The 25,327-nt window shown below is 36.3% G+C and overlaps 1 long non-coding RNA gene across 1 annotated transcript; it reads left to right on the forward strand.

Moving 5' to 3' along the window:
- Positions 1–10,076: 10,076 nt before the first annotated feature.
- LOC114068549 lies at positions 10,077–25,023 on the forward strand. The gene is made up of 3 exons (XR_003573615.1): positions 10,077–10,148; positions 11,884–11,891; positions 25,013–25,023. It is a non-coding gene; the product is annotated as an uncharacterized LOC114068549 (long non-coding RNA).
- The last annotated feature ends 304 nt before the right edge of the window (positions 25,024–25,327 follow it).

Below are 25,327 nucleotides of genomic sequence, written 5' to 3' on the forward strand. Positions count from 1 at the left end.
AAGGCAGACAGTCTTGCAATTAATGGTCTTTCCTTTGAGTTTGACTACTTCCACTGGAAATGACTGCCAAAGGTCATCATGTGGGTCACGCACTATAACTCTGCAGAGAATGTGTGCCCAACTCATAAAGCAACAGACAATCCTCATCCTGCATTGGTCACTATCTATTTTGTTGTTTATTTCTGATTACATTTGTTTCAGTATTTCACTGGATTCATCTTTCTTCCTGCTTGTACTTCTTGTTTCTCAGCTACCTTTTGTCTGTCAGCACTCAGATATGAAACTTTTTGCTTTCTTTCTATGGGTATCCACTGTAGCATCCCAATACAACAGCAGAAATACAAAGAAAAGCATAAAATATCATCCAGATATTCTTTTTGGCCATATTTTCTGGGAAATCACTCATAACTTCCTATTACCTGGTCTGCATTCTGCTAAACTGAGACATTTTTTCCCATATTCCTGTATTCTTAGTTCCACCAATTTGACAGTACTGAGAAATTAATGATGATCAAGTTGCTGCCTCCATTTCCCCCCAGTGACAAGGAATCAAACTATGTTGTTGTCCAATAACTACAGAATTGCTGCAAGTCCTTCCCTAATCCTATTTTTTTGCCATATTTGCAGTGACTGAGATATTGGTTTTCCATACCTGTGGTTAGATCCCAGTTTTCCCATTCTTGTTCTTTCTGTCTTTCAGCTCTTTCTTACATTATGCCAACTTGTGCCAATTTGCAGCACACAGGAATCAAAAACAGGATGAAAAGTGTCAGGAGACACACGGTTTTCTTGTCTAAACTTAAAGCTTCAGGAAGGCAGTCACAGACCTTTTTTGGGGTAAAAATGAAGACAAAGTTATTTTCCTTTAACTTCAAGGAAAAAAAAGAAAGAAATTCCTGTAACTAAGGAAGAGTACCATGTATTATCCCATCACTGTCTCTCCACTCCTTCCTGGTGGAGCTATCTTTTCCTTAGTTTTAATTAGGTTTACTTAGAAAGACAAATAAGAAAGGTTTTCATGAAGTAGTAATTTGTTACAAAGAAATCAACTGTGAACAGGGAGTTTTCACTTGATAGATAGACCTTAGTCACTATCCAGTGACGATACTCAGGGGCACAACAGGACATTCATGGTTGACTAAGGAAGAGCTAATAACAAATACTCTATTAAGCAACATCTATCTAAATATTGAGATTTTTCTATGAAAGGCAGAAGCAGCTGGACTGTATGAAGAAATTAATCTATTAGATAATTAATAGTTGTGTCTCCATTAACATAATATTTTCTGTCTATTATTTACACAGTGGTGGAATGTCATTTTACTATTTCTGTCTGTAAAAACATAAAAACTCTTACTGTAAAAGCAATCCTGCATCTCACTTTAAAATTTACATTTTTAATTTGCTATTGTGTAAATCTGGTATTATATCCCATTTTCTTTAAGAATTTATATTTATGCTTATACAAGCAAATCTTACATAAGAAAGAGTAAAGTGTTCAGAATTTTAATTTAAAATTACTATAATGCAGATAGACACAGAGTTATGATATATGAAACATGGTTATGGATTAACAACTATGTCTCATTTTTTTTTAATCTCAAGTCTCTGAATGTTTCTCACAACTGGAGATGTGGAATGTGGAATATTCTTAGATCTGCAGGCCTTCCTGAAGGTGGCTCCATTTGATAAAGGTTAAATTAGACAATCCAGGATCAGATCAACTGCAAATTCTTAATTGGTCAGAAGAAAAACAGAAATAACTGCTCAGATAACAAGTATGAATAATGTTGTGAAAGAATTTCCATAAAGTAATTCTGGGATATAAATAATGTATTCGTAAAGCTAATCAACAGAGCAAAGACTCTACAGAAAACTGAGAAAAAAGTCTTTGCCTTATTACAGTGTATGTCTCAGTCTCAACTCTTAACTAAAGACTGTCTTTAATAATAATTTTCCTTTCTTTTTAATTTTGACTACTGAAAAGTGCAGGTTCATTAGACTGTGTCTCATTCATACATAGTTGTTTCCAGATTCTCTGAAATAAAGCGACAGAGGACAAAAGATCTACAGAAGAACGCTTGTTTATTTTAGGATAGTGCTCAATTCTGCCTCAAATTACTTCTGCTCAGGATGTAGATGAAAAGATAAAATGTACAAAGCTTCATTTCAAAAGAAATTCTAAAATAGGAAATGGAAGAGGAAATTAAATTTCAGTGTACTTCAGAAGAGCTATAGACTGAAAAACTTTTAAAGGCAGAGAATATGAATATATTTGTCTGCCAATTAAAAAAAAAAAAAAAGGAAGAAAATAATATCTGAACTCTGAGGCTTTCTGTGATGTTCTAATTGTAGAAGATAAACCTTTAAATCCCTATAGAAGCCTACGATATGTAGTCAAGGTGCTCTGGAAGTCCATAGAGCTCTGCAAGGTTACTTGAATCTAGACTAGCATTTACCTCACATTTCAAGTACAGCACCTTTGAAACGTAATGCATAAATTAAACATTTTCTGTTTGATACATTTTTAGAAAAAGGCTTTAAACCTACTTCAATATTGTTCAAAGTATCATATACAGTATTTATATATGTTCTGGCTTCCCATCTGCCAGTAATGCCTCTTATATCTTTTGCAAATCATCTTTCTGTGATAATCCCCTATAAATTAATGATGATGCTATAACCAACCAGTTAAACTTGTGCATGCATAATGCTTGCACATGAAAAAAATGTGTCATTAAGAGTTCAGGAAAATCAAAAAACAATAGCAGTATTCGTTGTCGATGGTTAAAAATATTTACAGGACAACGAAGTCATAGCTTCATCTACATCAAGGGGCCAGAAAACAACTTTCTCTGCCCCTCCAAGGACCTTCAAATCTTTGATGTCTGCTCATCTCAGATAAATATATTTACACCTGTCATGTAAGGATATACACTGGAATCCAGTAAGTATTTAATACTTTGGGCACTGAACAGAATTTTAGATTTCTAATCAATACCGCATAGATATCCTGGGAAAATATCACAGCGTTCCCCCAGAAGAGGAATAACTTCAGAATGAAATCCTTTAGAAAAAAAAATGTCTTCAAATATTTTGTCTTGATCTGAAATAGAGTAGGAATGCTACAGGTGTGTGAGTAGTTATCGAAGTTACACAAAAATGGATTTCATAGCATGAAGAAGAGCTTTTAGGTTTCTGGTTTTCAATGCCTTGGGAATAGACTCCCAAATATAAGAATCTTATCTTGCATTCCTGAAAGACTCCTAAAGAATTCAGTAAGGAAGAGGTGGGGTGAAGTGATGAGCACGTAGAGGAAGACTGAGAATTACAGTGTATAATCACAGAAATGTTAGTTGTTCTAGCTGTTGGCAAAGCAAGATGAGAAATAAGCTCACAGAGAAACCTACAGTTAACAATTTTTTGTGGTTTATTTAAAAAAAAATCTTAGAAAATTCATATTCCACAACTCTTCCTTCTGTAAGCTTTTAGGTAAACTTGGGAAAGTGCATGTTAATTTTGTGAAACAGACTGAGCCTGAAGGCAGTTATTTTCTTCTTTCTGCTGGAAAGTTAAAATATGAACTTCAAAAAATCATTGTGACATGGGAAAGTTCAAGGCTATACTTCTTACTGTTCACCCTGTAACACATCAGATGCTTTATATATGTTTAAGTTTACTTATTATTTTAAAGTTTTGGTTTTGTTGTTGTTGTTTGTGGTTTTTTTTAATAAGAAACAGAAGTTAAATATTTAAGTACCTTAGTGTCTTTTGATGATTTTCTTTAGAAGAATAGCATTTAAAATGTCTCCAGTCCTCAAATGACTATTTGACTCTCAAGAAAATGTATACCTTTAAGGCTAAATAAAAAATGACAATTTAAAAAAAAAATATTGTCAGTGAAGAGTAATGAGTTAACTGGTTTCATGTAAATTTCAACTAATGAACACATTCTATGGCCTATAGAAAGGATATTTCTACTTTAGTGGTTCAGTAACTGTTGAGTTTAGGGAGGAAAAATAATCTGAATGGATATGAATAAGATTTTTATATGTATGGAAAAGGTCGCTCAATGATTTTTAATTCTACTTAAATTATTTTCTCCTTATATCAGGTTATGATAAACTCCAGCAGAATCAAAAATTGGCAAAGAATTTAGATTGCAAAAGATTTCTGTAAAAAGGTATTTCTATCACAATCAACATATTTGGAAACAAAACATCATTTTTTTCAAACTAATGTAATTGGCAAAATAAAGTTCAGTAGCATAAAAAAGTTTCAAAAGAACATAAATTTTCTATAATTTTGATTTTTAATTCAATTTTGCTTTGATTTTTTTTCTTTTTCTTCACTTTGCCTTGCCTTTTATTCCCATTCTACTGTAGAAAAAAATAGGAGAAAATATCAAAATGGAAATGCAAAAGGGCTTCAGTTTTCAAAAAACTCCAAAAAATTATGTCTGTTTTTTTTTTCAAAATATTACTGCTCATTGAAAAATAAAGTCTCAATTTTTGGTATACAAACAGTTTTGGAAAAAAATGTTTTCTTCTGTCTGTGATAAATTATCTGGAATATTAAAAAGAAATTGATTTTCAAATTTCAATACTAACCATGGAATATTAAAGAAATTCGAACACTTTTTTTCCTTCTTCCTTTGGACATACATTTTGTAAGTATGTCTCTTTTGATAGCATTTTAAATGCCTTGAAGACAATTTTCCAATTCAAAAATAAACCAAAATATTTTAGTTTTCTCTTCAAAAGTGGGAGCAGGGGACTCCCTTATTTTCTTACTTTCTTTCAACTGGATTGCAACAAAATATGGGGATCTATAATTATTCATATAATGATAGCAACAGACATAACACTTTAAAGAATTAAACCAAATTTAGGGGGAGATTACAAAGGAACAAATTATTGGTAACTGTTGTGTAGGCACGAAAAGGAAAATTCATGCAATATTAATGAAAATTATTATCCTACTCTTAGAAAGAAGTGTTACATGCCACAGCCATTGTTTGTAAGATTGCTTTAAGCAGCAGTTTCTGAAATTAAATTCTGTTTTTCATAGTCTCTAGAAGGTAGAAACTACAGACCATTCTGCTTGGTCAAGGGAGTTAATGCAATGTATTTTCTGGGTCATGAATGCAGTAACAAATCCACCATGAGGTCAGGAACCACAGCAAAGTAATTCTTGAAGGAAATGCCTTCCCAAGAGAGATAGTGCTAAACACACCAAGAAGTATTTTATGAGAGAGTTACATCTTTTCACATTAAAGACCTGAATATTATCACAAATTTTTCTAACAGATGAATGTAAGCATCCTCACCACATTCTGGCCTTAACCAAAACACTAAAGGATCCAGTAAAGTGGGCTGTACTAAGAAAACATGCTTTGAATTTGAATTTTAAAGTGTTTCCTTTTCCTCAGTAGGTGTGTGAACAGCTGACTGTGCTCTTGTGCCCAGCTCCTTTCACATCTTCAAGCAGATGCTCACAAATCCGTGCTGTCTGGAATGACATAGGACACAGGTTTGTTGCAAAGTCACAGCATCTGTGGCATTAATTTGCAGCTAAGAAGCCTTCAACAGGACTTGACAATTCAAGCTGTAGCACCAGCAACACCACCAGTGCAACTCTGAGCTGGCTCCTGCCTGCCCAGGAGGTAGCACAAGAACACACAGTTTTGGTTATCACATATCCATTATGATTATTTAGTTCTGGAAGTCTGAAATTATTCTGATCTCCTAAGAAAAACAGAACAGAACAGGGGTTCTTCAGAAAGAATATCAGCACCATAGTTTTAAGTTTCTGTATAAGAACAATCAGCTGGATAACATCAGCTGGAATTACGTCAGCTTTTGCTCTGAATAATTTGAGCAGAGAACTTTAAATAAAATCTCCATTCTAATTAGAAGAAACCATAATCATCATAAATTGCTAATATACCAATGTTGTGGTAAACAAAGCTGACAATATCAGTGTGATAATTATTTTAAAAAATAAATAAAACACGTTGTGTCATGCTTGACAAATTTAATTGCGCAAGGTTTTTTACATGCAGAGGTTGCAGACTATTAGTAGTAATCACACTAATGGTTTGTCCTTGCTACTTAGCAAGGTTTATTTTGTGTAGTGAAAACATAAAGTAGGCATACTACTGGCATCTGTGTCAGAATACAGATGATATCGATATCCTTCCTGTACTGAAGGATGAGACTGCTGAAAAACTGTTTATTCTGTCACCATTCCCAATTCAAAGGGTACTCAGAAACTTAAAAGAACAGAGAGATATTTACCCCTGTCTTACTTATCAGTGTAAGTTTTGAATTCCTCTTGTGATTGTATATGCTTTTCATGTATGATTAGAAGATCCAGGAAAAAAGGAGAATTAATGTTTCATCCCATGTGACCAGAACTGGGCACTGAGAGGAATGCACAGAAAATCCTAGCTATTAATTATTTTTATCTCATTCAAACTTGCTAGTCCCTAAAGGAGCTTTACCAGAGGCTAAAGTAAGTATGTTTTAAGTCTGACTTCTTTTTCTAACTTTTGGAACAGAAGACAAGATTCTTTTGGTTGGTTTCTTTCTCCCTGTACTTTTTCTGATCTGTTTTTCCCTACTCTGTGCTGACTCCAACAGAATACTCTGTTCAAAAGCACTAACCACTCCAGTCCCTTTAAGGTTGTGAAAAGACTTTCCCTAGGCTATACAACTCAGCTCAAAGTAGCTGAAATGAAAATGGAGGTTATTGTTCTTTCATACAATGATATCTTCACTATTCTTATTTCTTTATCTTATAATATAGTTCCAGCAAGCACACCACTGCAATTTGAAACACTTTTCTCTGAACTATGAGTGGCTAATTTGAGGGCTTCATTTCTATAAAGAACTGTTTTTGAACTTAACTTCAAAATATTGCATCTTGATGTACATAGATTTTTTTACTGTTAAAGTACTACAATTCCCATTTCTTCCCTCTTCCCTATTTACTGCTTCTTTTTCAGTGGGAAAAAAAAAAAAGAAAAGGAAGATGTGATGTCTCTGGCCTGCCAATGCTTACAGATTCAGGGTCAAGGAAAGATGTTGTATTCACTGCAGATTACATTTTGCCTCTTCTGCAGAGCAATAAGGAAAATCTTTGTTCGGTCGCCAGTGGGTACCACGTCTGCTGAAATGTTCCCATGGAGACAGGGCATAGTTGAGCACAGCAGCCGAGTTGCACCTTACAGCCCTTCCACGGGATCTGTGGTTACTTGTGCAGCCGATGGAGTGCACAGCAAAAGCACCTCCCTTCTTTAGGAATTCATTTTGCTAGAAGTCAAATGCTCGTTTCCTAAAGAAAACTTAAAACTATGTAAACTACATAAAGGGAAAACAAACAAACCAACAAATGTACAAACATTTCACACAAATTTCACAATATTCCAGTGATACCCAAGGAAACTTAAAAGCCCCATATATTTGAGATTCTGTTTTGTGAGTTTGGGCTTTATTTGTATTTTAGAATTATTTCTAGATTTAAAATCTAACAAATACTGTCTTCTTTAGCATGAAATGACTTTAACTCATTTATTTCTCTGCATTCAGAAAAAAACCACAGTATTTAGTGGAATATCAGAATATGAGAGGCTTATATAAACACTTTTACTAGTGATTTAGTTCCTCAGTCCCAGAATAGTGCTTGAAATATGTATTTATGATTAAAAATTGCTCTATGTATTATTTGGATCAAATTTTTCCATGATTTTTTTTAAAATTTGAGTGTACATGTTTGTTTCATCATGACTGATGAGCTGACAGGAGGAAAAGCTAATGGAAATGTATTTCAAGATGCAAGTATTCAGTTTTCTGTTTGCTTGTGGTATCTCAACCATGACTCATTACAAAACACTTGTCGGAATAAGATGTTCCTGGGAGAAAAACATAGGCATTAAGCCTTAGGATGTGCTTCTTATACCACAGGTAGGGAAAAAGAGGTATTTTTTTTTAAATGAATGTGGGAGTGAAATCCTGACCTCATTGAAATCAGTGGTAAAATTGTAGCTTTCATTCTTTAAGGTATTTTTTTTTAGCAAAACCAGGAAATTGTTAGTACTGCTATAGAAAATACTGGTAAAAATTCAGTTTCAATAGTTCAGACTTTTCTAGTCACCAACACTGAAGTGAAGTAAAACTGAAGAAAGATACAGAGTGCTAAAGGGATTTTGGAAATGTATTATGAGACACTGAATGAGTTTGGTTTGTACAGTTTGGTGAGGCAAAGCTAAAGATGAGCTATACTGATCCTTTAGAATTAAAAACTTCAGTAATTTTAAATACTTTCAAAATTGCAAGCATTTGTATGACTTAATACTACTTAAACCCTAGTACTACTTAAATCTTAGTAACATTAAATATGTACAGGTGTTCAGCTACTTACTCAGCTCAATATGTTAAACCAATCATCAGATACAGGGTCCAGAGGATTTTTTTTTCCTAATTAGGAAGAATTTCAGCAGAGGCAGAATTTACTTTTTTTGTAGCCCAGATCATCATCTGGGAATTTTATTGACAAAGGTCCAGGAATCTGGTAGGCAGATAATGCTTTCACTTCCTCCTGTTTTCTTCCTGTGTCATGCCATTGTCTTTTGGTAGGTGTCAGGAAGCATTTCCTGGCCCACAGCATCTGCAGATATGTGGGGTGATGCTGTGTGATCCCCTGACGTAGCTGCTATTTGTTTGTTAGCACAGAGGTTTGGGCCTGCGTGCAGTGACTCAGGTCACTCAGGCTCTGACAGTGCCCTGTCACTGTGCCCTGCTGGATGGAGGATCAGTGTGAACCTGAAAACAAAAGTCACATGCACAACAGCCTGTTGGGTCCCATTTAACTGAAACCATTATCTCCATATAGAGCTGCTCAGCAAGGTGTTGTCCTGCTGAAATGTCTCTGAGGAAGGCAGGAGAACCAAATTCAGCCTAGTGCAAAAATTAGAGAACCTCAAGGCACTGACTTTTTGCTATCAATTCTTTCTCCTTTGGGGAGAAAGACATCATTTTTAAATTTAAGGGGCTCCTGAAATAAAAGAGTCAAAGCCTGTGAGAAATTCCAGGTTTGATGCCTGTACTAACATTTTTTAATCTTTTTCCACCCATCCCAAAAAATCAGTTTGCAGCAGCATTACTTTCACTTGCTGTTGAAAAACAGAGTATTTCTCATACTTCATGCTCATGTCATGCAGTATGTGCAGAAAACTGTGTTGCAGCTATTTAGGATACAGTCACAAAGATATAAAGACGGTCAACTTTTTTTTGCCACACATTGCACCAACATTTCCTAGAAGTTTGATAGGTTGTGATTTATTAAACAAGTCTGTGTTAGATGAGTCGAAGAGCCATTGTCATGCATAAATGGCTCTTAAAATTGGAGTTAGCTCACTGCAGCCTGGCAGATATGTGTAATCCATACTGCAGTCCCAGACGTATGCAGGGCTCAATGTATCCTGATCCAGGTGTCACAGAATGATTTGATCTTTATCTCTGGAAGACACCTGATTTGGGTCTATTCTATCAGACTTGAAGAGTCACTCAGCTTGACACAGAGATGAAGATGGACAAACAGGTTATACAGAAATCATTTTGCCCCGAGATCTGCTTCTGAGAGGTGCAAAGGTGCTACAACACATTAAATGAAGACACCTCTTAGTACAAAGTAGTTATAGTCCTGCTTACTTGTCCTCAGATAGATGAACCTCCTGGGCACCAGTCTGCATTAGACATACAAGTGAGCAGAAGATAACATTCAGAACTATACTTCTCTTCAGCTGAAGACAGAAGTAGGTAGGACAATATCACAGCAAAGTTTATTTCGATCACTTGCAGGGGATTGAAATGTCTCTCCTGGCTTTTGTTGGGATAGTTTTCTTCCTAGTAGTTGGTATAGTGCTGTGTTTTGGATTTAAGATGAGAATAATGATAACACACTGAAGTTTCAGTAGTTTGTAAGCAGTGCTTACACTAAATCAAGGACTTTTCAGCTTCACCCTACTGGCGAGTAAGCTGGGGCAGCATGAGAAGTTGGGAGGGAACACAGTTAGGACAGCTGACTCCAACTGACCAAAGGGATATACCTGACTATATGGCATCATACTCAGTATAGAAACCAGGGTGATGTTCAGAGTGATAGCATTTGTTTTCATAAGTCACTGTTAGGTGTGATGGAGCCCTGCTTTCTTTGGAATGGCTGAACACCTGCCTGTCCATGGAAAGTGGTGAATGAATTCTGTCTTTTGCTTTGCTTGCATGTGCAGCTTTTCCTTAATTCAATTGTCTTTATCTCAAACCACGAGTTTCCTCCCTTTTGCTCTTCTCATTCTCTCCCCATCCCACGCAGGGGAAGGGAATTAATGGCTCTGTGGGGCTTGGTTAAGCTGAGGTCAAACTGCGGCACCATCTTATTTTCAGAGCTCCTCTCAGAACAGTAAAATAAATAATTCATCACAAGAAAAACTGTGCCTTTTGCTTCCCTTTAAGAGCTGATCAGGTGTAGAGTGCCTGACCCTTGTGTCTGTTTAGTGCCAAAAAATGTGTTTTCATGCTCGAACACAGGCATCGTTTCTGCTCAACTTTGCAGCGGAATTTAGCAACCATCTTGAGCTGAAAAATCACACAAGGACTTTCAGGATCAAACTTATTATGCATTCAGTATCCCTATACTCCATCTGCTGTTTCCTTGTTCCGAATCCCATTAACAAATGCTAAGCTGCAGATTGTTTTTCACACAGTAATGAGCTGCATAAGTATGTAAACAAAGCAAAAGTTATACATTTCTGCTAGAACAAGTGCCAAGATCACCTCCTGTTGCAACACTACTAATGACAGGATAGCAACAGTGGAATAAAGAGAGTAATTTGTAGTATTCCCAGATCAGCTGCACACATGGTTTCTCCAAAATAAGTAAGTAAGGGAATTTTTTTCCATACTTACAATGCACCAGATTCATTCCTACTTTGATTGCAGTAGTCTCAGTGTATCTGTATCGTGGAAGAATTTGGCCTTGCAGTTGGAAATCTTCCTACAGATGGTGGTAAAAAAAGGTGACCAGCATAAATAATGTCATTATCCCAATTAACTTGAATTGATTCATTCATCCATCCATTTCCCAAGCGATTATATCCAATTAAAATAATTGCCTGGATAGCATTCCATTGCTAGATCCCTGGATGCAACAGAGATTAATAGATAGCTTTTTACTCATATGCCAACACAACCACCAATACCTGGCAGTAGGGAAACACATTGCAATCTGCTACAGTTCAACATAAGAACAGAGGAAGATTTGAAATACAGACTCATGTATTATTATCTGTATAAGCATAAGGTTCCTGTGGAATGGGACTTGAGTTGTTGCAGAATGCAAGGGAATGGTGCCTGCTTTAGAGGTGACATTTCTGAGCAAGCAGAGACACTATGAGGAGCACAAAAAAAAAGAGATAATATCAGGAGGTATAGCAGTCTCTCACCACTGTGTATTTTTGTAGGCATCCCAGCAGTGGATGTTTTTTTCGACCACATATCTGAAGGTAACTGGCTCTGTTGATGCTTATAGATTGATCCTCCCAGCTGTGACAGTGATAAAAAGTTTGATGACACCTGTCTGAAAATGTAAAACATGGGCAAAGGAGCCTGACACCACAGACTAACCAGAGGCAATATTCCACTTTCAATCATGATTAGAAAATGATGGGTGTGACAGGGATGGCTTGGAAAGGCAGTTTCTGAAACAGCTTGTGAAGTGTGAGAGAGATATAGAGTAGTAATTTAAAGAAAGGGATAACAAGCTCAAATGAGCTGGGTAAGAGGAGGATGCCTATAGCCACAGCATAGCATCTGCTAGGTTCAGAGAAACAAGTCTTCTAATATACTGTGAAAGTATGCTTAGATATATGCATAGATGGAAATGAAAAACTGTATCTAAGAGATGTTTTGTATAGAAAATATGCAAAATTCAAGCATAATTTGAATCCCGAAACATTAAATTCAGAGCTGAATAGGATGCTCAAATTACTGGGCTGCTTATTCACTCAGTACAGTAGCCAGCACACCTTTAAGAAAATGAGGTGGAAGAAATGGTTACAGCAAAGACTGCAGAAACAGTGTTCTTGGTTTCGAGGTTCATTGGTTAGGAGTGATCAGGCAGCCAATCACAAAGTTGTAGAATCATAGAATATCCTGAGCTAGGGAACCACAAGGGTCACTGAGTCCACTTCCTGGCCCTGCATAGGACATCCCAAGAGTCACACCATGTGCCTGAGAGAATTGTCCAAATGCTTCTTGAACTCAGACAGGCTTAGTGCTGTGACCACTTCCCCGGGGAGACAGTTCCAGTGATCAACCATCCTCTGGGTGAAGAACCTTTTCCTGATATCCAGCCTAAACCTCCCCTGACTCAGCTTCATGCTGTTTCCTTGAGTCATGTCACTAGTCACGAGAATTGAGGAATTAGTACCTGCCCCTCCTCTTCCACTCATGAGGATGTTGAAGGCCACAATGAGGTTTCCCCTCAGTTTCCTCTTCTCCAGGATGAACAAACCAAATGACCTCTGACACTCCTCATAAGGCTTCCCCTCCAGACCCTTCACCATCTTTGTTGTTACCCTCCTTTGGACACTCTCTAATAGCTTAATGTCTTTTTTATATTATGGTGCCCAAAACTGCCACACTATTCAAGATGAGGCCACCCCAGAGAAGGAAAATCCCCTCCCTTGACTGGGCAGTGATGTTTTGCCTGATGCTCCCCAGGACATGGTTGGCCAAGAAGTGAAACAAAACATGCAAAGAAAGCAAATCCTTTTGTTTTGCTAGAATAGAGTTGTTTATGAAATTAAATTCCAAACAAGCATTTTGTGTGTATAGCTAAACAGAAGACAGGAATGAAGGGGGAATTCTCACCAAGAATGGAGCTGACAAAGCTTAGGGGCAGTTGTATCGGGAGTCCTGGTTAAAACTCTTTATCTGTCTGAGAAAAATGAAGCATCTTGAAATGAAAAGGGCTAGCACCTTTTGCTTGATGTCATTCTGGTTTACCAAAAGACCCTTCATTGTCTCCATCAGGGACTGAAAGACCCCGGCTGCTCAGACAGAAGAACTGCATGGAATGAGAAAGATATTCAACAAGTGTGAAGAATTGCAGACAAGGACACAAACCTCAGCATATCTGATAATGTGGTGACTAGAGCATTCTCTTGATGGGTAGAAGGCTCCAGTTCATACCTTTACCCATTAAAAAAAGTTCAAATAATGATTAAATTAATACAGAATAGCTGTAGAAAGTGTCAGAAGTGAATTCATGTCTCTTTAGGTGGAGCAAAGCAGGACACAGCAGAGATGTTCAAAAGCAGTGGTATTCAAAAGGCAGACTCTTGCTTTCTTCTATAGTTGCAGCAGTACAGTCACAAAACAATCTTGACATAAAGCTGATATCCATTTCAGGGTAGCTGATACTATATTTTTTGTGCCATTGGTATTATATTTTTCTGGTAAGTACCCAATTCTAAATCAAATAACTTTTAGATCCTTGAAAAATATTAATAGCACTCTTGACTACCTAGAACTTGTTAGAGATATGAGTAAAGGTACAGCTTTTTCATTAAATTTTGCGTACCAGCCGCACTGGCGAATAAGAAAATGTCTATTGGAATTGCTGCAGTTTAACATGAAGCCAGCCAAATATTTTCCTTTTATGCTGAGTTTGTTGCAAACAGCTATTTTATGTGCCCAGTCACATTGTCGGAGATAACCTCACTGAGTCTTCTAAAATCTCAATCAATTCTTTGAGCTTGTAATGAGCTTTGGAGGGTTGACCGTTAGATCAATGGTTTTCAGCCAAGCCTAAGTCAATCAGATTTTAAGATATTTGACCAAAACTGCTCAGGACAAAGCAAATGAAGACACAGGATCAGGACTATCTATTTAAAGACTCTCAGTATGGCTATGAGCCTGGCAATTTAATAATCAAAATAGGGTTGTTTGTTGTTTTTTTTTTTTTCTCAGAGAAACTGATGTTTCTTTCATGCACTATGAAAGTAAAGATACTTGTTTTTACAAGAACCAAATAACCTTTATCACATTAAATTGAGGAAGATAATTGGTGGGTTTATTTACTTATTTACTATTTTCCTTACATAGAGATATAACACAAATAAGCCTTCATTAGATATCAAAAGCTCTAAGATGACAGTCACATATTTTGAATAAAAAAGCTGACTAAAGAGGAAAAAATACGTTTATGTAAGAAAGAAAAAAAAACATAAGTAAGAAAGAGACACACAGGTATTTTGCCTATCTAAACTAAACTTTGGGATAAATTTTATAAAGGGAATCAAGGAGTGGAGGTAAACTGAATCAGATATATTATTGCATTGCTAAAGACACACTATGCTAAAATAATCCAGTATTGTTCCTTGAGAACTGTTTTTTAATAACGGGATATGTATGCATTTTACATCACCAGGATTTTACAAAGAGACCTAAGATGGCGTAAATGGGAGAAGAGGGAAAGCAAATTAAAAATGGTTGAAGCAGAGACTGGCAAGGGTTACTGCCAGTGTGGAGGGGGGTTAGTAATGCGGCTGTGTGGAGGGTTTCAGTGATGAGCATGGGAGCGAATACAGCAAGATTCTGACTGAAGGTGAATATCAGCAGTTATTTCCTGCATATAAGTGATAGCAGAAGTTACACTCCCTCTTTCAAAGCTGTATAATCTTTTGTCAAGACATTATGACTTCTACAATACACATGAAATCATATCTTTAACTACATATTTTGTTTGTAGTTCCCATTTTAGAAGACTGTGCATTGCTTCTTAAATCAATTGTTATCTCTCAAGCTTTTATCTCTTATTTCATTGCTAAAGAATTGGATGTCTATATTTTTTCCTTTCAATAAATTTACATTATAATTTTACATGTATATATGTAATGTGTATTTTGTGTCCTCATAAGCAGCACAGATCAGCTCTTCAAGAACAGCAGGTTTCATGCTTTTTAAAGAGTTGCTAGCCATTGACAAGGGTATTATCTTGTGCTTGAGTCAGGCAGAAGAAAATCTTTGGCACTGTTATAACATCCCTTCCCAAAGGAAAAAGCATACCATCTGTGATAAAAACAGGAGTAGAACTCTGAAAGATCTAAGATTAAGAAGCACTGTACAAAAAGGCCAATATGAAATGGCCCTTTCCTGACAACTTGGTTCTCTTGCAATTCTGAAAGTAGGAATTTCCTAATTTTTTTTCTTTTTAATTCTCCATTCTAATTTAAAACACACTTTTACAACGTATTACTGAGAAATCGTTTGGAAAATGTGTTTGGAAACATATGCTGGCATTGGGTAGCTGTCAGGCATTTAAATAGAGAAAATTAGTGTTTCACATACACTTGCAATAATGGAAAATAGTCCCAGTTTGTCCAATTTACCATTGCATTCTGCATTGCTTGACATTATGAACCCATTAAATATTTGGTGATTTGCGTTTGCAAAATTTATTCTCCTTGTTTCTGTAAAAAGGCCTAAAGTCCCCAGGTGCCTTTATGGTAGTAAGATCAAGGTTGTATATTCACTTCCTAGTTCCTTTCTACCTCACTTAGAAAGGAGGGATAGTTCGATGGTTTTGATCAGAAAAAGCATTGGGTACTTCTACACCTTCCTTTCTTCTACAATATTTCTTCCCCTCGAAGAGAACAGGAACCACAGATTTCACCAATCAGGATTCTTCTGATTCTGTTATTAGTCACCTAGAATATTTTCCTCTTAAAAAACACGTCTTCTTACCTATCCCCAAAGACCCCATTTTCTTTCTTAATGGAGAACAATATAGCTAATTTTTAAGATAGAATTAGCAAGCCATAACTTTGCAACCACCACTGTGCCACCACAAAAGACATGCAGGTGGTCCCTTCCCACTCCTCCTTAATCGGTGCATTTATTATTGGCTGTTGCCAACCAAGTCCATTTATGTCCATAGGAGGGATGCAAGAATTAGTCCTGTAATGCCTTGTCAATAAGCACTACCTTTCAGCTCCCTCTTTATCAGCCTCTGTAGTTCCTCTCATTTCTGTTTCATACTGCTGATGTGTCTCTGCTGCCCAAGCATAAAGACATGAAAAACTCACCACGAACATAGGCCATTTTTCGCTTCAGTCAACTTTGAAATTTGATGTCCTGTTTTAAGCAGTTATCTCTATCAGAAAATTCAGGATTATAATGTTGTTGTAGTACAGTGTTACTACTGGCAATGAGTGGCTGGATGGGAAAGCATTTGATCGTGTCAAAATCACAAAAGTTTAAATCAGTGCAAGAAGGGATGGAAAAGAGCAAAAAGAAGAAACTCATCTTTCCTGTATACCCCAGGAAAGAAGATTGCCTTAAAAGAGCCTATTTCATGGTCTTAATCCTTTCCTGCAAAATTACTCTGTGTTGTTCCCAAAGGCTAATGATTTGCTGCACAACTACTCCAAGCTCAACTTGTTCCCTTTGATGACACTAAATGCCCATCCATTTTCGCTGTTGTGCCAACCATGGAAGGCTGGGAATGCAGAAGCACACAGCATCTGTAATCCTGCACACAGAATTTACGTGGCAACTGAACAAAGTAAAAAGATTTTTCTCCTTATGTCCTCATCTAGGCAGCTGGAGAGAAGCAAAATCCAGTCCTGGGCAGATTTAGTGCATTGGAGAGAAATGACTTTCATAGCTATTGCTGTGGTGGAGAAGGCTCAAGTGGTCTCCAAACCTGGGAGATGATTGCCCATGCTTTGCACAGCTGTGAGCAGCAACAGAGAGAATAGGAACAGGATGTCGCTACTGATCTCTAGATGCTTTCAAGCATTTTTAGAGAACCTGAAACACTAGAATAACCTCAAATAAGCAAAAGATCAAACAGCAGCAGATTTTCTATCTCTGAGTAGAAACCAACTAGAATGACAATGAAATAATTGGGACTAGTGAGACAGAGAGTGTAGAAGATGACACCTCCTTCAAAATGACCCTTTTGTATCACAGCAGTCTCTTTTAAACACTCCTGAAAATAATGAGCTGCAAGCTGCAATTAGCAAGAAAAGAAGACTTATTGCAAAGAACAGTTTGAAACAAGTGCTAAAGCAAGATGAACTTTGTGAAAAGGATCTTGTCAGAAGCTCTTACTTTTCTTAAACTGAAAAGTTTCTGGCTAAAATTTCTTGCTCTCCATTACAAGGAGACTAAGCAGAGGAGTTGTGGCAAGCTCATTATTAGTCAAGTTAATTTTCAATAAGAAATAACACTGGAATGAATACGAACCATGTGTTTGCAGCACAGTATGCTACACCTCTCTTACTTGTTTGGGTTGTGAACAACACCTCAGTCAATGTGTTCTGGACATTCTCTGTTGTGACTCAGTGGCACAAACCCCTGGGGTGCTGCTCTGAATGGCAGTGCAACTGCACCCAGAGCTGGGTTGTCATTAAATAAATATAAGAAGTTCTTTGAGGGGACTGGTAGATGGCAAAGTATATTTTAAAGCTGAAATGAAATTCCAAGTAAAAAACCAAGGACTTTAACTGTGAACTCCCAATTTTGAGGTGCAACATGAAAGAATAGAAAACTAATTTGAAGCATTGGGCTAAAACCAGCACCTTAGCACAATTTGGCTTATCATGCTGACATGTAGGAGGGAGCTGCTTGGTCAATCTGACAAAAATTTCAGTACAATGTTGAAGCCCTAACACACAATAGAATTTTTATCCTAAATGTAAGACAAAAATAAAATGTAAAGTTATATTACTGGTGGAAAATAGATTATGCCCCACCTTTCACAGAAAATGGAAGCAATCTATACTTATCTCTTAATCTTTAGGACTTCAAGGGGGCGTAGAGTAGTCAAAAAGGGTCAGTTAGATTTGTTAAATCAGCAAAAGCTTTAGAATTTAGACCTATATTTATATTTATTTAGAGAATAAGAAGAAATTCTCTAAATGTTGATAACTGATATCGTCAAGTCTTGTCAAGATTGAGACCTACAAAATACATCACTATTCAGACAAGAATATAAGCCAGAAGTTAAAACTATAAGAAAAATAGAAGTTATGTGACGCAGTTTTGAAAAAGGGAAGGGAGCGGACCAGCGTCAGGGGTTCTTGTGGCTAGCTTGTAGGTGTTAGTAGAAGCTAGTCCAGCTACTGCATACGCACTCTTGCTCACTCACACAGCTCAAAAGAGAGGCAAGGAGACAAGATAGCTGTGGTGCAAGCAACAGCCAAGGCCGATCCTTTTATTAAAACAAAATGGAGGGATTTTAAGGGGTTTGGGGTGGAAAGAACTGGAAGGGAGGTGGAGCATGCAAATCCACTCACAATGATAGGTAGGGAATATATGCATATGCATGAAGGGATAGGACAGTAACAGGGCAGAAAAAGGATTGGTTGAGCTGCTGTGGTGCCATGAACCATCCAATCCCAGCTGACACTGGCTCCTCGGCACATGGCCCATGGCAACCACTTGCAACATGGTGACAGTTGAAGCTTCAGCTCCACGATGATTTTTAGCCTAGAAATCACTTACAATACAAAACTGTTTAACCACCACAATGATGTTGTTTATAAGATAAAAGTTACCAAACCCATCTCCAACAGTTATGATCATAGGTGATTCTCTGAAAAAAGTGAAATTTGACTGTACATTTGCAATAAAATATATATAACATAAAAGTGACAATGCAAATTTTACAGAAAATTGAATGTCTGCAACAGTGGAACTGTGGCATATCCAACATATATCAGAGATAGAAACTGAACCTCTCTAGGACATGCCGCTTCAAATCTTCAAATTCTTGAAATTACTCATATTTGTGAACATCAACTCTGTTTGGATATTGCTGTGATTTTTTTTTTTTTTTTTCCGTTAGGAAGATTCCTTTTGCTTCAATTTCCTGTAATTTGTTTCCTAATCCCCAAAATAGAAAACCTTTTTCAGAGGTCTTTAATATCTATCATTCTTTTACACTCTCAATGCAGTTAGATTAAGTCTTCAGGCAGAAGTGGTAACTTGCTTTCATTATTTAAAAGTACTTTGCTCTTCAATATAGAGATTTTTTATTATTTTTGGGGTTTTTTAGTTGACCATAAGGAACTCCCACTGACATCCTGAAATTAGCTCAAATAAACAAATATTTGTTGAGCTGCATTTTTAGCAATAAAGAGCATTGGTCCAGGTCCAATTGGTAATTATATTTTCTTGATACCCCCATAGGGTTCAACACCTTTTTCAGTGTCCCTGTGGTTAACCTGGTGAAATCATGAGTGTCTTCCTGCAGGTGTGGGTTTTTCTCTCAGCATAGATTTGACTGAAAGCATCTGATTCACAGCCTCTGCCAGGACAGCAGATGTTGTGCAAGTCATTTCCGAGTGATACAGTGTGTGCAACTCTTGTCTGTAAAAGTAGTATCTTTCCTCTAAAATCCAATTCCAAGATATTTTCTAAATCTCTTCTTTTGAAAACTTTTACTTTTGAAAGTTTAAGAAAGAGAAAACAAGTATTTTGCTTATCCCTTGAGTAAATTTAATGTTGTTTTCTTATATTCATGGATGTTGAACACTTCAGAATTAGTGGGTTGGGGAACATTTTGTCTATGGCTTATAAGTGGGCTTTGTGCAGGAATGAACTCACACAAAGCCCACAGATACAGTCTGTTCTGGTCATCTGTAATTCAAGGTCAGTATCTGAGAAAATGATTACAGACTTCTGACAAACTGGGAGAAAGATACAACACAAAGGGAAAAAGCAAAAAGGCTAGTACTTACTATGGAAGAGAAAACCAAAATGGAGGGTTCTAGGTTAGAATCACATTGTAAACCTAAGATTTGCTCTAATCCCCACAGAAATGTAAAATTGGAGCAGGCATTTAAGTAACTGAAAGAAAACTGCCTTGATTGTAAGGCAATTGTCATCACTGAAATAATTTCCAGCTCTGTTCAGCTTTGCTCAGTTATGTCTGCAGCTGGCATGAAGTGCAGAGATTTAGAGAGATCTTTGAAGTAAGTGCTAAGAATGTCAGCTCCATACAGCTATACAAGACAGGGAAAAACTGCCTTTTTTTCCCACTCACACTTCAAGAACTCAGGACTAAAACTGTTCCTCTTGTAAAATCTGATCAGCTGTTGCCTATTCTGGAGAAGGTAAAATTTATATGAATCCAGGATATGCTTAAATTTTAGATTCCTAATAAACAAATCTCCTTAAAGCAAATGCCTAAAATGTTTATATAACCTATAGTGAAAAGCAGGTGCTTTCGAAAATCTGTTTATTTAAACATAGACAACTAAGCTGAACAGAAAGAGAGCTGATGATCAATGGCTTTAGAGCTAGAAACAGCAAAGAGAAAATGCGCAGTCCCTGAACAGTCTCACCAGATATTGTGGTATTCATTTCGTATTCTAATATGAATGCATAACTTAACCCTGTGAAGCTTTTAACTCCATACATGCTAAAGTGACAATCATCATTAGCTCCTTTTTCACTAACTGGAAGTGTAGGGGGTTGAAAAACAGGGCCACAACACCTAAGAGAGAGTTAAAAGAGAGGGAAAATTCTGAAAATGGTTTATGACCTTTTACAGTTGTTTCTGCCTCTTAGAAGACTGCTAGTACTTGTGTTGGCTGTCATTTATGACATTTTTAGGTATTATCTCCTCCCACTCATGTTCTACAGAGTTTGAACCCACATTCTGGCCTCTGTTGAAGATGTTTACATCCTGTTGTTTTATAGCTGGCAACTGCTTCTTCCAGATTTCAAACTCAGTGAATAAGAAATCAGAATTGGCCAAGAACCCAAAGCTGAGATATCTTCAGTTTTCATCTTTGTGCTAGAATGCTGCTGCCATGGCTTTGGTTATCAACTGCTCTCTTGTCGCTTTTCTCTGTACTGCAATCTGCCATCAGTTCTTACACACTACATAGGAGAGGAATTGAGTGGATTGGTAGTGCCTTAATAGAGCTGTTAAACACACATCTATTCATAATTATTATTATCCAATATTGATTTCCATCTACAGAAAAAATATTAGTCATGCTCTGCTATAATTTACTGATTTGCACTTAACTTGGCTGGGACTTGATCCTCTCTGTTTGCAATAGAACTACCAAAAAATCATATTTATTTCAGGGATTTTTCCTCAGTAGCATATATTACATATTCTTAAGAGAAATTATATTTTCTTGGAATGAAATTGCTAACAAGGAAGCTCAATCTTTAGGAGCTTTTAGAGCTCAAATACCAAAAAAATCCACAGCTAAAATAAATCATTCTACAGTTAACTAAGCTACCTGAATTATTTATTTACATATATATTAACAGATATATAGATGTGCTGATGGTATGTTATCTATCTATCTATCTATCTATCTATCTATCTATCTATCTATCCTTACTTTTTTTTTTACTTTTTTTTCTTTCTTTCTTTCTGTAGCCATAAAAAAAATCCCTGCATGCCTGCAGGAAGAATGGAAGTTTCCCCACCACCTGACCAGGAGAAAAGGGCTCATTAGGCAGTTCTAATGAAGGAATGGCAGTCCTCATATTTGTAGTTGTAGTACCTGGCACACATTACCTTCAATAAAAGACAGATACTAGGAATAAATGAAAAAGTACGCAGATCTGATTTTTTAAAAAAAAACATAAAAAACCTCCTCCTGCAGGATCAATTTAGCTCAATTACATTTGTTTCCTGGCTACAGAAAAAAAAAAAAATAACACCCATTCTTTCTTTTCTATCTGATCTGAATGGGAAATTCAATTATTTTATTTTTTGCTGATTTTTTTTTTCCTGTTAATGTTCACTGCTTTTCATTCTGCCGTCATCTGCAATTTATCCGGTAAGCATTCATAGCATCTAGGTTAATGGAACTTCTTTAATAAAAACCCATGAAAATTAGGATGAAAAGAAAAAGAAAAAGAAAACAGAGTACATAGCTTGAAGTTTCTTTGAGTTACTTGATTTGGAAATTGTCTGGAGCCGAGAGACTTATTCCATATTTTTATTATGAAAAAATTTCTGGTTTAAATGTCAACAACTTGTCAAGTCAGTGCTTTCACATGACCTCAAGTTTAGGGCTTAATCTCAGGCCTATATAACCAATTTCAACCTCTTTAGCAGACTTCAGAAGAGACAAGAGTAGTTTATCTCAGTGAGGTATCCTTGGAGCACAGATCCCAGTCTCCTGATTTGGCTTCCCCTTTCCCACACCACAAGCCACCACAGCACTGCACCCAGGTACCAGCTCTTGGGCTGCTATTGCTTCCCAGAACTGCACTGAAAATAAAAATAAATAAATAAATAAATAAATAAATAAATAAATAAATAAATAAAAAGTCTTTGCCAGTACTAGTCACACTCAGCCTAAATTCCATGTCGGTCTTGACTCTTCCTCTCCTATCACCATCACTCCTCATTTAAGGAGTGTTAGGGAATTTAAAGGCAGTCAGAGGTTTATAAGTCTGGATCTTTGGCTCAACCCTGGTGAATGCCAGTAGAATGACTCCAGAGCTTTGTTAGTCACCTCCCTGTCTGCTGAAGAACAGAGCTCCTGCCCTCTGGACTACCCTACTCTGTCATTCAGGTCTCTAGGAGTTCAGCATAGTGACAGATAGCCCTGTGAATTAAAAGGATACCAAGGGCTCCTGACATTCACAAGAATTTTCAAGAAATGATTAGACATGATTAATGCATAATAATTCCCCTTTGCTTTTTAACAAGCTTGGCATTTGTCAATGAACCTTTACAACAGGGAAGGATACCTATGATTCTTTTAATCCTCTCTCAAAGATGAACTGATTCTAACTGGCTCATATGGGGCTGCTTATAAGCTACAGAATATGATAAGGAGGTGGAAAACTGTAATTAGAAATGACACTGTACAAACACCCACCTCAAAGGAAAATCACGTGTCCGTATTTTCACAAGTTATGGACTATCGGCAACTCGCCCAGTATTGCATCCTCCAAATGTAATAAATATTTAAAAGCTTCATACATTAACAGTACAATAGCCAGCTGATGGAGCTGGCTTGGAGCACATTCCATCCTGCAGTCAGTAATACTAAGTCAGTCTTTGTCCACAATGCTCCCCCATCTAGCTTTAGAAAGTCATCTGTGTTCTGACGCTCTCAGTTTTGAGCTTTTTTTTTTTCAATTGGTAGCAACTTTGAAACAATCGAAGGTAAATATTTTAGAACTTTAAAGGGAGCCACATTCTAGTTTGACTGGAGTTTTATCCACTTAAATCAGTTTTTGAGATGAAGCTTCAGAAGAATTATTTTTAGTAAATATTTGTAGTTGCATCATCTTCTTAAGAACATGATTTATTTTATCCTTCTTCTGAAATCAAAGATTTTAATCTTTACATAATATGCAACAAAACTTGAAATATTGTCTGTTTCTTCCTTGTCAATTTTTTTTAATGTTGCTATCACAAATCATTGGTGGCATTCTTAATTTCATTGTTTTTCTCCAATTGCACATTTTTTTCATCTGACTTTGATTTATGTCAGTCAAATACTAGAAAATAACTTGCAAATTTTAATATGACTTCATTTTTAGTGCCATTGGACTTTTTCCCTAAATTTCTATTCCAATAAATGCACTTATACTATAAAGAATGGAAAGCATATTTTTATTCTATTTTTCAACTTCATAATAACAAATCTTAAAGATAAGCAGCAATTCAGCATAAAAAAAATGCCTTAAATAAATCCTGCTTCCCCGCCTTTGAAAGGCAACCTCCAAGATTTAATGAAATACTGTCATTCTTTGCCAGATATATAAAGTAAAAATATGTAAACTAGCTACTTTCCTTATGGATTGTGGTCTGCCTGCTCTGTCCTACATAGATATTAATTTTGAAAGCTGCGTAGAATCTTGAGTGAGTTTAGATGGAAAATGGGTGTCTGAACAAAAATGAGGTTGGGTTACTGTTTATAAAGAAAGGGTAAAACAACATTTCTTCTGTGATGTCAAAATGGCCAAAGCTATTCATGCCTTTATCTCCAGAGTGATTCAGAGGAAAAGATTTTACTCCAGCTCTGTGCAATTACTAAAATTGCAACAGCAAAACAGGTCATTCATCATCCTCATAATACTATGAGAAATACTGAAATTGTTCCTTACCTTCAGCCACATAAATCAGAGACTCTGCTATATTGCTAAGAAGTTGCTCAAAATTAATATGAACCTCTCTTTTCTCCTTTAGTATGTTTTTTCTATTGCTGTATTTTTCCCTTTTTTTTTTTTTTTTTTTTAACGCTAGGAGTGAAATCAAAAAATGATATGAACTAAATATTCATATTGGCATAAAACATTGTAAACAGATTGCCAATTGATGATTAGTTGGCACACGAAGCTGTAGGGAAAAAAATATTTGTTCCATTGCTTTGAAAAATCAAGGCTAAACCCCAAATTTATTTTCATGTTATATATTATAGTATTTATAATTTATAATATTTATATTAAAATATAAAATTGTCAAGAAAAAAACCACAAATTTTTCCAGTTTGTTGATTTGGCTACTGGATAGTTGTTCAGAGAAATTTCCCACATTTGTGCACCACCCTTGCCCCCTACACCCCAACCCTAATATGTAGTTTTAAAATAGCACTCTCTAATTATATGTGAAATCATAGCACTGCTGAAGCCTCTAAAAGCTTCTTCCACAGATTTCAATGGAACCAGGGTTTTACTTCAGAGGAGATAAACCTCCTTTTCATCCTGACTGGATGGCTTTAATTAGTTAAGTGAATTAACCTCAAGGATAATAACTTGACAGTTCAATAGCATTACACTTGGACTCTGTGTACACAAATTCAAATAGTTAAGAAGAAATAGCAATCCTTGTATCTATAAAAAAACTAAAGAAAACAGCGGCCATACTCTGCCTATCTTAAGGAAGTATCTGAAGCAGGGAAGTTTGCATTTTCTTCTGCTAAGGGTCCAAAATGTCAAATTAGAAGGGAAAAAGGGAATGGAGTAGTTAAGAGCACCTGAGAATAGAGGAGATCCTCATTTAGCCCAGCAATAACTGATTGTCACCTCCAGCAGCCTGTCCATACATGTGCTTCTACTGTGAGGATAGTGTGAGCATTTTCCATTTAGAAATCAACAAATAAAATGAGATAATGGAATTAGTTTAAGTGTACTCTAATTTTGACCTGTATACAAAGAATACTATCTAATTCCACAGCAGGGAAAATTTAAGGATATTCAGAGGATAAAAAATAAGACAAAACCACAAAAGAACAAAAACAGGCACTGGGTCATCACAAAGT

This window comes from Empidonax traillii, unplaced genomic scaffold (genome assembly GCF_003031625.1).
Source record: "Empidonax traillii isolate 1590-97213 ecotype Southwest subspecies unplaced genomic scaffold, ASM303162v1 scaffold1086:size238178, whole genome shotgun sequence".
Lineage (NCBI taxonomy): Eukaryota > Metazoa > Chordata > Aves > Passeriformes > Tyrannidae > Empidonax > Empidonax traillii.